Below are 9235 nucleotides of genomic sequence, written 5' to 3'. Positions count from 1 at the left end.
TATGTTTTATTACAGGAAACTGAGGCAATGGCCCCGAACAGTGCTCCAGTGGGATGTATCCCTCCCAACGCCTGTCTGAAGTCAGAAAGCCATTATGAACGGTATATATATATATATATATATATATATATATATATACACACACACACACACACACACACACACACACACTGCTTGCTGTCGTAGTGTTTGTAATCATCATTAGTTATAGACTATTGAAGCGAGACATGGCACTCCCACTTGCCATAGGTCTCCTTTTCATTCCAACTGCTACTGCTGTACCAGAACATCTGCTCAAAGGTGCTATTCAAACCATTGTTTCTGCTGCTGCCACGGATTGCTGGATGTGCACCCTACTGGATTCCTCTACCGGACTGGGAATTGAGTTTGTCCCTCTCAGTCCAAACGACTGGTGGAACAAGCGCGACATCTTCCGATGGGGACCGGTATGGTTCGATGACAGTGACTACCGCAATCCTCAAAATGACTCTGGGGGGAGGTCAAGGGGGTGGCACTGGACGTGGCAACGGACGGTATGGAGCAAACCAGTAGAATATGTAACTGGAAACTCCAAAAAAAAAAAGTACCCCATTTGTTTTGAAAGTAAGGAAGGCAGTGGACAGCTGGGTAGCTTTGAGGACCACCAGTGTACCCACATTGCAACCTTCAATAAGAAACTAGGAGCCTGGGATATTTATTCAGACCAGGACACACATCAGGGAACACTAAATTGCTATCAATGTCTCCCTTGGTCACAGACCCCTGTTTGGCATTAGCAATGCTGTCATTATCCCCTTGAATTTTAGCCAGTACCAGGAAAACAGTGCCTGGTACAATAATTCCCTTTTCATAGTCCCTAGCACTAGACACATCTATAACCCTACACTGGTAAATGGTAGTAGCCTGCTGCCTGACCAGTGTGCTAAGACAGACCTCTTGCCACCAAACCAGATCCTACAAGATCCTTGGCAAACAGGTGAGTGTTAACAGGGAGTTTAGAGAGGGAGTTCTCCAGGTAAAGGAGAAGCAGATAAAGGACTCTTGAGGGAAGTGTGTGTTGTGTTTGGGGCTTTCTTGCTGTGTGCTGAGCTTCTGTTTGTGAGTGAGGGTTGGTGTGTGTTCTTTTTTTTGTTTTTGTTTGCTTTTTTTCCGCTGTGTTTGTGAGTGAGGCTTCCCCCTCACCCCCGATGGAGTCTGTGCTGTGATTGGCAGGTGGAAACTGTTGGCTTCTAATTAAAGTTTGAATTCTAGAAGCCTCTGCTGATTGGCTGAGCCTTGGTAGGGGGAGGGACTTTCAGGCACTCCAGGGCTTTATAAGGCAGTGAGAAAGCGACCAAGGAGCTTGCGAACAGGTGAGTGCTAACAGGGAGTTTAGAGAGGGAGTTGGGAAGGGCGCGAGGTTCTCTTGCCTTTCTTTTTAAATCCCTTCTCCAGGACAGCAGCGATGGATGGTGATGGGTCTGCTGCTGTTACCTGCTCAGCGTGTGCCATGTTTGTATTCCTCCCAGAAGAAAGAACGGATTTCATCTGCACGAAGTGCAAGCTGGTCGACATTTTGGAAGAAAAAATGAGAGGACTGGAGGCCCAAGTGTCGACCCAACGCTCGATCAGAGAGGATGAAGACTTCCTCGATAGACGGCAGCGTTTAATCCTTCAAGCACGGCAGGCAGAGGAGCCAGAGAGGGCAGTACGTGACCAAGAAGAGAACTGGCAGCATGTAACTTCTAGAAAGGGAAGTTAACAACACGGGAATCCCCCAATGCTATAGAGGTAAGTAATCGCTTTCAAGCTCTCTCCACAGGCTCTACAGTGCTGAAAGCTTTGGAAGGGACCTCACAAGGAAGAAACCAGAAGGGACCACCATCTACTGGAAGGCATGGGATGCGTAGTCCTAGGGATGGGGGTTCCACGGCCACCACCCCCAAAAGGGGACTCCTTCCTAAGAGGGACTGAGCCATCCCTCTGCCGTCCAGACCTGGAATCTCGAGAGGTGTGCTGCTTACTTAGAGCTCGCATTCAGGATGTCACTGAGAGGCTTACCAAGCTGATCAAACCTTCAGATCGCTACCCCTTCCTGCTTCTCCACGTGGGAACTAATGATACGGCCAAGAATGACCTTGAGCGGGTTACTGCAGATTACGTAGCGCTGGGAAGAAGGATCCAAGAATTCGGAGCGCAAGTGGTGTTCTCGTCCATCCTCCCTGTTGAAGGGAAAGGACTGGGCAGGGATCGTCGAATTGAGGAAGTAAATGCGTGGTTGCGCAGGTGGTGTCGGAGAGAGGGCTTTGGTTTCTTCGAACATGGGACTCTGCCCGGGCACAAGGATTGTTAGGAAGAGATGGGATCCACCTAACAAAGAGAGGAAGGAGCATCTTCGCGGGCAGGCTTGCAAACCTAGTGAGGAGGGCTTTAAACTAGGTTCGTTGGGGGATGGTGACCAAAACCCTGAGGGGAGTGGGAAAGTCAGATACCGGGAAGATATGCAGAGAGGAAGGAGCAAAAAAGGAGGAACCCTTATTCGAATGGAGAAGATAGGGCAATCAACTGGTTACCTGAAGTGTTTGTACACTAATGCGAGAAGCCTGGGCAACAAACAGGAAGAACTGGAGGCCCTGGCCCAGTCCAAGAAATATGATTTAATGGGGATAACAGAGACTTGGTGGGATGACTCGCATGACTGGAACGCTGTCATGGAAGGGTATAGACTGTTCAGGAAGAACAGGCAGGGGAGAAAAGGAGGAGGAGTTGCACTATATGTAAGAGAGCACTACGATTGCTCTGAACTCCAGTATAAAGAGGGAGAAAAACCTCTTGAGAGTCTATGGGTTAGGTTTAAAGGAGCAAACAACAGCAGTGATGTTGTGCTTGGTGTCTGCTACAGGCCACCGAATCAGGTGGATGAAGTAGATGAGGCTTTCTTTGGACAACTGAGCGAAGCTTCCAGATCGCAGGCCCTGGTACTCGTGGGGGACTTGAATCACCCTGACATCTGTTGGGAGACCAATACGGCAGTACACAGGCAATCCAGGAAGTTTTTGGAGAATGTTGGGGATAACTTCTTGACACAAGTGCTGAAGGATCCGACCAGGGGCCGTTCGCAGCTTGACTGTCTGCTCACAAACAGGGAGGAACTATTAGGGGAAGTGGAGGTGGGTGACAACCTGGGAAGCAGTGATCATGAGATGGTAGATTTCAGGATCCTGACCAAAGGAAGAAAAGAGAGTAGTAAAATACACACCTTGGACTTCAAAAAAGCAGATTTGACTCCCTCAGAGATCTGATGGGCAGAATCCCCTGGGATGCTAACATGAAGGGGAAAGGAGTCCAGGACAGCTGGCAGTATTTTAAAGAAGCCTTATTGAAGGCACAGAAAGAAACCATCCCGACGCGTATCAAGAGAGGCAAACATGGTAGGAGACCGGATTGGCTTACAGGGAAAATCCTTGGTGAACTTAAGCACAAAAAGGAAGCTTACAAAAAGTGGAAACTTGGACAAATGACCAGGGAGGGGTATAAATGTATAGCTCGAGAATACCGGGGGGTTATCAGGAAGGCGAAAGCGCAGATGGAATTGCGACTGGCTAAGGATGTGAAGGATAACAAGAAAGGTTTCTACAGGCATGTTAACAAGAAGAATGTGATCAGAGAGTGTGTGCGGCCCCTAATGGATGAAGGAGGTAACCTAGTGACAGATGATGTGGGGAAAGCTGAAGTACTCAATGCTTTCTTTGCCTCTGTATTCACGGACAAGGTCGGCTCCTGGACTTCTGCGCTAAGTGACGCAAGATGGGATGAAGATGGACAGCCCGTGGTGGGTAAAGAACAGGTTAGGAACTATTTAGAAAAGCTAAACGTACACAAATGCATGGGTCCGGACTTAATGCATCCGAGGGTACTGAGGGAGTTGGCAAATGTAATTGAGGAGACTTTGGCTATTATCTTGGAAAAGTCGTGGAGATCCGGAGAAATCCCAGATGATTGGAAAAAGGCAAATGTAGTGCCCATCTTCAAAAAAGGGAAGAAGGACGATCCAGGGTACTATAAGACTATCAGTCTTACCTCGGTTCCTGGAAAAATCATGGAAGGGATCCTTAAGGAATCCATTTTGAGGCACGTAGTTGAGAGGAAAGTGATTAGGAATAGTCAGCATGGATTCACAAAGGGCAAGTCGTGCCTGACCAATCTGCTTAGCTTCTATGATGAGGTAACTGGCTCGGTGGACATGGGAAAGTCAGTGGATGTGATATACCTTGACTTTAGCAAGGCTTTTGATACGGTCTCCCACAATATTCTTGCCAGCAAGTTAAGGGAATGTGGATTGGATAAATGGACAGTAAGATGGATAGAAAGATCGCTAGAAGTGACCAGCGAGTAGTGATCAATGGCTCGATGTCAGGATGGCAGTCGGTTTCTAGCGGAGTGCCCCAAGGTTCGGTTCTAGGACCGGTTTTGTTCAATATCTTTATAAATGACCTGGATGAGGGGATGGATTGCACCCTCAGCAAGTTTGCGGATGACACTAAGCTAGGGGGAGAGGTAGATACGCTTAAGGGCAGAGATAGGGTCCAGAGTGTCTTAGACAAATTGGAGGATTGGGCCACAAGAAATCTGATGAGGTTCAACAAGGACAAGTGTAGAGTCTTGCACTTGGGACGGAAGAATCCCAAGCATAGTTACAAGCTGGGGACCAACCAGTTAAGTAGTAGTTCTGCAGAAAAGGACCTGGGGGTTACAGTGGATGAGAAGCTGGATATGAGTCAACAGTGTGCCCTTGTAGCCAAGAAGGCTAATGGCATATTAGGTTGCATTAAGAGGAGCATTGCCAGCAGATCCAGAGATGTCATTATTCCCCTTTATTCCCCTTTAGGCTTTGGTGAGGCCACATCTGGAGTATTGTGTCCTGTTCTGGGCCCCCCCACTACAAAAAGGATGTGGACGCATTGGAGAGGGTCCAGCGGAGGGCAACCAAAATGATTAGGGGGCTGGAGCATATGACTTATGAGGAGAGGCTGAGGGACTTGGGTCTGTTTAGTCTGCAGAAGCGAAGAGTGAGGGGGGGGGAGGGATTTGATAGCAGCCTTCAACTTCCTGAAGGGAAGTTCCAAAGAGGATGGAGAGAGGCTGTTCTCAGTAGTGACAGATGGCAGAACAAGGAGCAATGGTTTCAAGTTGTGGTGGGAGAGGTCCAGGTTGGATATTAGGAAAAACTATTTCCCTAGGAGGGTGGTGAAGCACTGGGATGGGTTACCTAGGGAAGTAGTGGAGTCTCCATCCCTAGAGGTGTTTAAGTCTCGGCTTGACAAAGCCCTGGCCGGGTTGATTTAGTTGGAATTGGTCCTGCCTAGAGCAGGGGGCTGGACTTGATGACCTTCTGAGGTCTCTGCCAGTTCTATGGTTCTATGATTCTAAGATCTGCTGTTCGCTCTCCTTTGCTCTATTACTAATATTAGTTACCATGCTGTGTACCATGCCCCAAAGAAGAGACACACAGGAAGGGGATGGTATAAGGGATCATATTCCCCTATCCTTAACAAAGAGCCTGGACTATTTTTCATTTGTGGGACTAAGGCCTACAAATACCTGCCAGTAGGATGGACAGGACGGTGCTCTCTGGGACATGCTGTGCCTGGAGGATTAACGGTACACCCACACATTACAGCTCCAGGTATCACAAACCTTGGAAGCTTCTTGCACCGATCCAAGAGGAAATTTACTATTAACCCTCTTGTGAGACGTCCCACAGGTTTCCATCGATTTACCTGTGCATTCTTGCCTTGGCTAGGAGTAGCTGAGCTTGAACAAGCCATAGTAAATGTGTCAGGGCAACTAGAAATAGCTTTCAACCACACTGCAGATGCTCTGGGCCTACTCAACAAACAGATCCAATCAGTGGCCCGCTTTGCCCTACAAAATAGAATAGCATTAGATGCCATCTTAGCCCAGCAAGGAGGAGTATGTGCTGTGATTAATCAATCTTGTTGTTTCTATGTAAACCATTCATGGCAGATTGAACAAGATGTGTCTGCTATAAAGGATGCAGTTAAAGTGCTACATGCTGTAACCAAGGATGGGGAAATCACATGGCTAAATTGGTTAGCCCAACAGTTGGGACTTTCCCTAACTCCTTTCTTACATTCCATCATAACCACTGTTTTAACTGTTGTAATTGCTGTAATCATTTTCTGCATAACCTTGTGTATTGTGAAACGCCTAGTCAATGTAGCTATCTCTTCTGTGCACATTCGATATACAGCACTAGGAAAGAATCCCAGCCAATACCTCAATCCTGAACCCCCTAATCAGACCATCAGGCACTTTTAGATGCCCCCAAGGTGGGCAAAAGGTGCTGGCATCACCGCCATCTTGTATCCTGGAACGTGGTGTATGGTATCAGGGGGTGGAATGTAGCCAGACATGAACCCCCCCGTAACATCCATCTTTGCTTGCCCGGAAGCATACAGGGCACACAGAGCAGTAAAAACAGCATAGTCTTTGAAAGCCTTGAACATGAGGCCCAGATATGCCAGCTCACCCAGTGACCCTGGACAACTGTAAGCAGAGATAAGAGGGTGGTCGAATTAATCGCTGACCAAGAGGCTGCCGAGGAGTGCCCTTGACTGAAACCCATATTGATACGATCACACACTCGTCGGGGGTGGAAAAATCTCCCGCCCAGCAAAGAATGTCCAGTACTCCTAATTTAGTTCTCTCTCTTACAAGTGTAAATTATTTGAAACTCCCTTGTAAGAACTGGCACCACAAAAATGGACCAGTACAATTTGGCATCTTAGATAAAAAAAAGGATAAGGGCCCCTAGGGGTATAAAGATGGGTCCAGCAGCACACTCACTCTGAGCGTCGATCTGCCATCTACCTGCTGGCCAGGTTAGGTGTTTGAGAAGGAGAAGGAGGAGGGGGCGGCGCAGATGAGTTGCCGCCCAGACCGAGGCCCTTTGGCAAGGGGTCGTCCTCCCTCTGGGCAAGTGGGGTCAGAACCCAGGGCCTCAAATCTCCTCAAGGCAGCAATTGCCTCAGAGGTAACGATGGGGGATACAGGAGGTAAAGGGGCTGGGGGGAGCTCCATCTGAGGCCCCCTCAGGAATGGACTCCACGAGGGAGACAGAGGAGTCCCGCTCCACTGCCATGACTTTCTCGGCCAGCGCCTCTGCTGACACTTGTCAGGGGTTATGCCGGCAGCAGTGCCCCCACTCAATATTTTGCAGGGGACCTTCCTGCCCTCCTCGTTAGAGCTGGGAAAGGGGGCACAGGTGGTACTCGGGGGGTGGGGTCTAGGAATCAAGGGAGGAACAACGGGGGGCTGGGAAAACTCTTCCTGGGGTAAACCCTCTCCCTCGCCCGACAGCAACCCTCTCCTCCTGCTTGCCAGGGCGCACCAGGCGGAGCCCCCGGCACCTGAGCAGAGCCATTGGCAATAGGAGGAGGGGCATCCACGGAGACCATACTACCAGGGGGGCCAGCGGTGTTGGGGCCGGTGCTCTTCTGGGCCCCAGACGCCGCCTCAGACCTGGCCAGGGGGTAGTGGCTCCGGACATGCCCCACCGCCCAGCAGAGGAAGCACCAGGTCTCCCCTGAGGAGAAATGGACCTGGTATAAGGCCTCCTGGTAGGGCAACAAGAAGGACCCCTCCAGTGCCTCCCTGCCACGTGCCACCGGCAGCATTTGCAGCTGTACCTGCTGTCGGAATGACAAAATGTGGCAGAGGGCGGAGTCCTTGCAGCCCAACGGGAGAGGGCTGATGGTGGAAATAGGTTTCCCCAGGGTGGAGAGGGCAGGCAACAGGGCAGCATTGGGCAGGAAGGGCAGCATGGAGGTAAGGACTACCCATATGCCCAGGTCCTCTAGCGGCTCGAGGGGCACGTGCACGTCCCCCACCACCAGGCCCCTCTCCACCGCCTCCTGGGTGGCAGCCTCCAAGGCAAGGAAGAACACAACCCTGCCATACATGTTAGAGGCTGTCACCCCGGCCGAGGACCCCACCACCCTTGCCAACGCCTGCACGGCGAGGCAGTGGTCAGGGTGGGGAAGGGGCCCTGGCCACCAGGGATGGAACTAGAGGTGGCGGTTGGGGTAGAAGATATGGTGGCATGCGGGGGGGGAGGGGCAGCAGAGGCAGCTGGGCGTACACTCTGGGGGCTGCAGGTGGAACACCCCCAGAGCCGGTGGGGGGAATGGCAAGGGAAGGAGGGGTCGTGTCAGGGCACCCTCAGCCATGGGGGTTTTGGCCTTCCGGGCCGGGCCTTTGCCCTTTTCTTCCCCTGGCCCTTTTTACCGGCCGAGGTGGAGGCTCCTTCCGAATCGGGGGGAGTGTCGTCCGTGGCAGTGGCGGAGCCCGGGCCGGGGGTCGGGAGGTTGGCTGAAGCGATCTTTGGGATCGGTGGTGTGACATAGCGGGGGGTACCTTGCTGGTTGCTAGGCTTGGGTTGTGCCAGTACCTCCACTGGCTGCTGGCTGCAGCACGGCCCAGCAGGGCAGGGGATGAGTCATTATGCAAGGGGGCTTCGAACCTGTCTGACCAGTTATCTCCCAGGGAGCGGAACAATAGGAAGAAGGGGAGTGGAGCCCTGGCTGGGGGCAGGGCTGGAAGTGGGTTAGTTTGGTTTCTGGCTGGTATCATGGAGGAAGCAGCCTAGGCAATGGGCTGGGATTTAGGGGCCCAGGCTCCCCCATCTCAAGGGGGGCTGAGGCATCCTAGGGCTGCCCTGTAACCAGATTACATCTGTGCTGTGTTGTATCCTGGAGAAGCAATAAACTCCCTCTATTCTACTGGCTGGTGGAGTCTGTCCGTGCCATTACGGGAGTGCAGGAGATGGGAAACCCCAACGCGCTGTCACAGGTGGCACCAGGGGAAACTTAGGGTCAACAGGGATGGGAGAAGGGGCAGGGGCCTCCTCCATCATGGGGGGCAGGGTTGGAGGAGGCACAGAGAGTGGGGAAGGGGGGGCAAGGGTCAACCACTCCTCCCCACCAAGCAACAGGCAAGGGTGGGGTAAGGGTGGGGTAAGGGTGGGGGTCAGGCTACCCACTCCTCCCCTCTGAGACAAAGGCAAGGGAGGAGAGCGCCAAACTCAGGGGGAAGTGAGGGAGGGGACAGCAACCACTCCTCCCTGCTTAGCTGCAGGAAGAGGAGGAGGGTGCTAGACAAACGGGCAAGGACATGTGGGGGGCACGACGGGGAAGGTGGGGAATGCGACCACTCATCCCTGCAGGGCTGAAGG

At 51.7% G+C, this 9235-nt stretch overlaps 1 pseudogene; it reads left to right on the top strand.

Annotated features, from left to right (window-relative positions):
* Positions 1–227: 227 nt before the first annotated feature.
* Positions 228–6368, top strand: LOC142824170 (endogenous retroviral envelope protein HEMO-like; annotated as a pseudogene).
* The last annotated feature ends 2867 nt before the right edge of the window (positions 6369–9235 follow it).

Source organism: Pelodiscus sinensis, unplaced genomic scaffold (genome assembly GCF_049634645.1).
Source record: "Pelodiscus sinensis isolate JC-2024 unplaced genomic scaffold, ASM4963464v1 ctg51, whole genome shotgun sequence".
Classification (NCBI taxonomy): domain Eukaryota; kingdom Metazoa; phylum Chordata; order Testudines; family Trionychidae; genus Pelodiscus; species Pelodiscus sinensis.
Note: the sequence above shows the minus strand (reverse complement) of the source record. Positions and strands in the feature narration are given on the sequence as shown.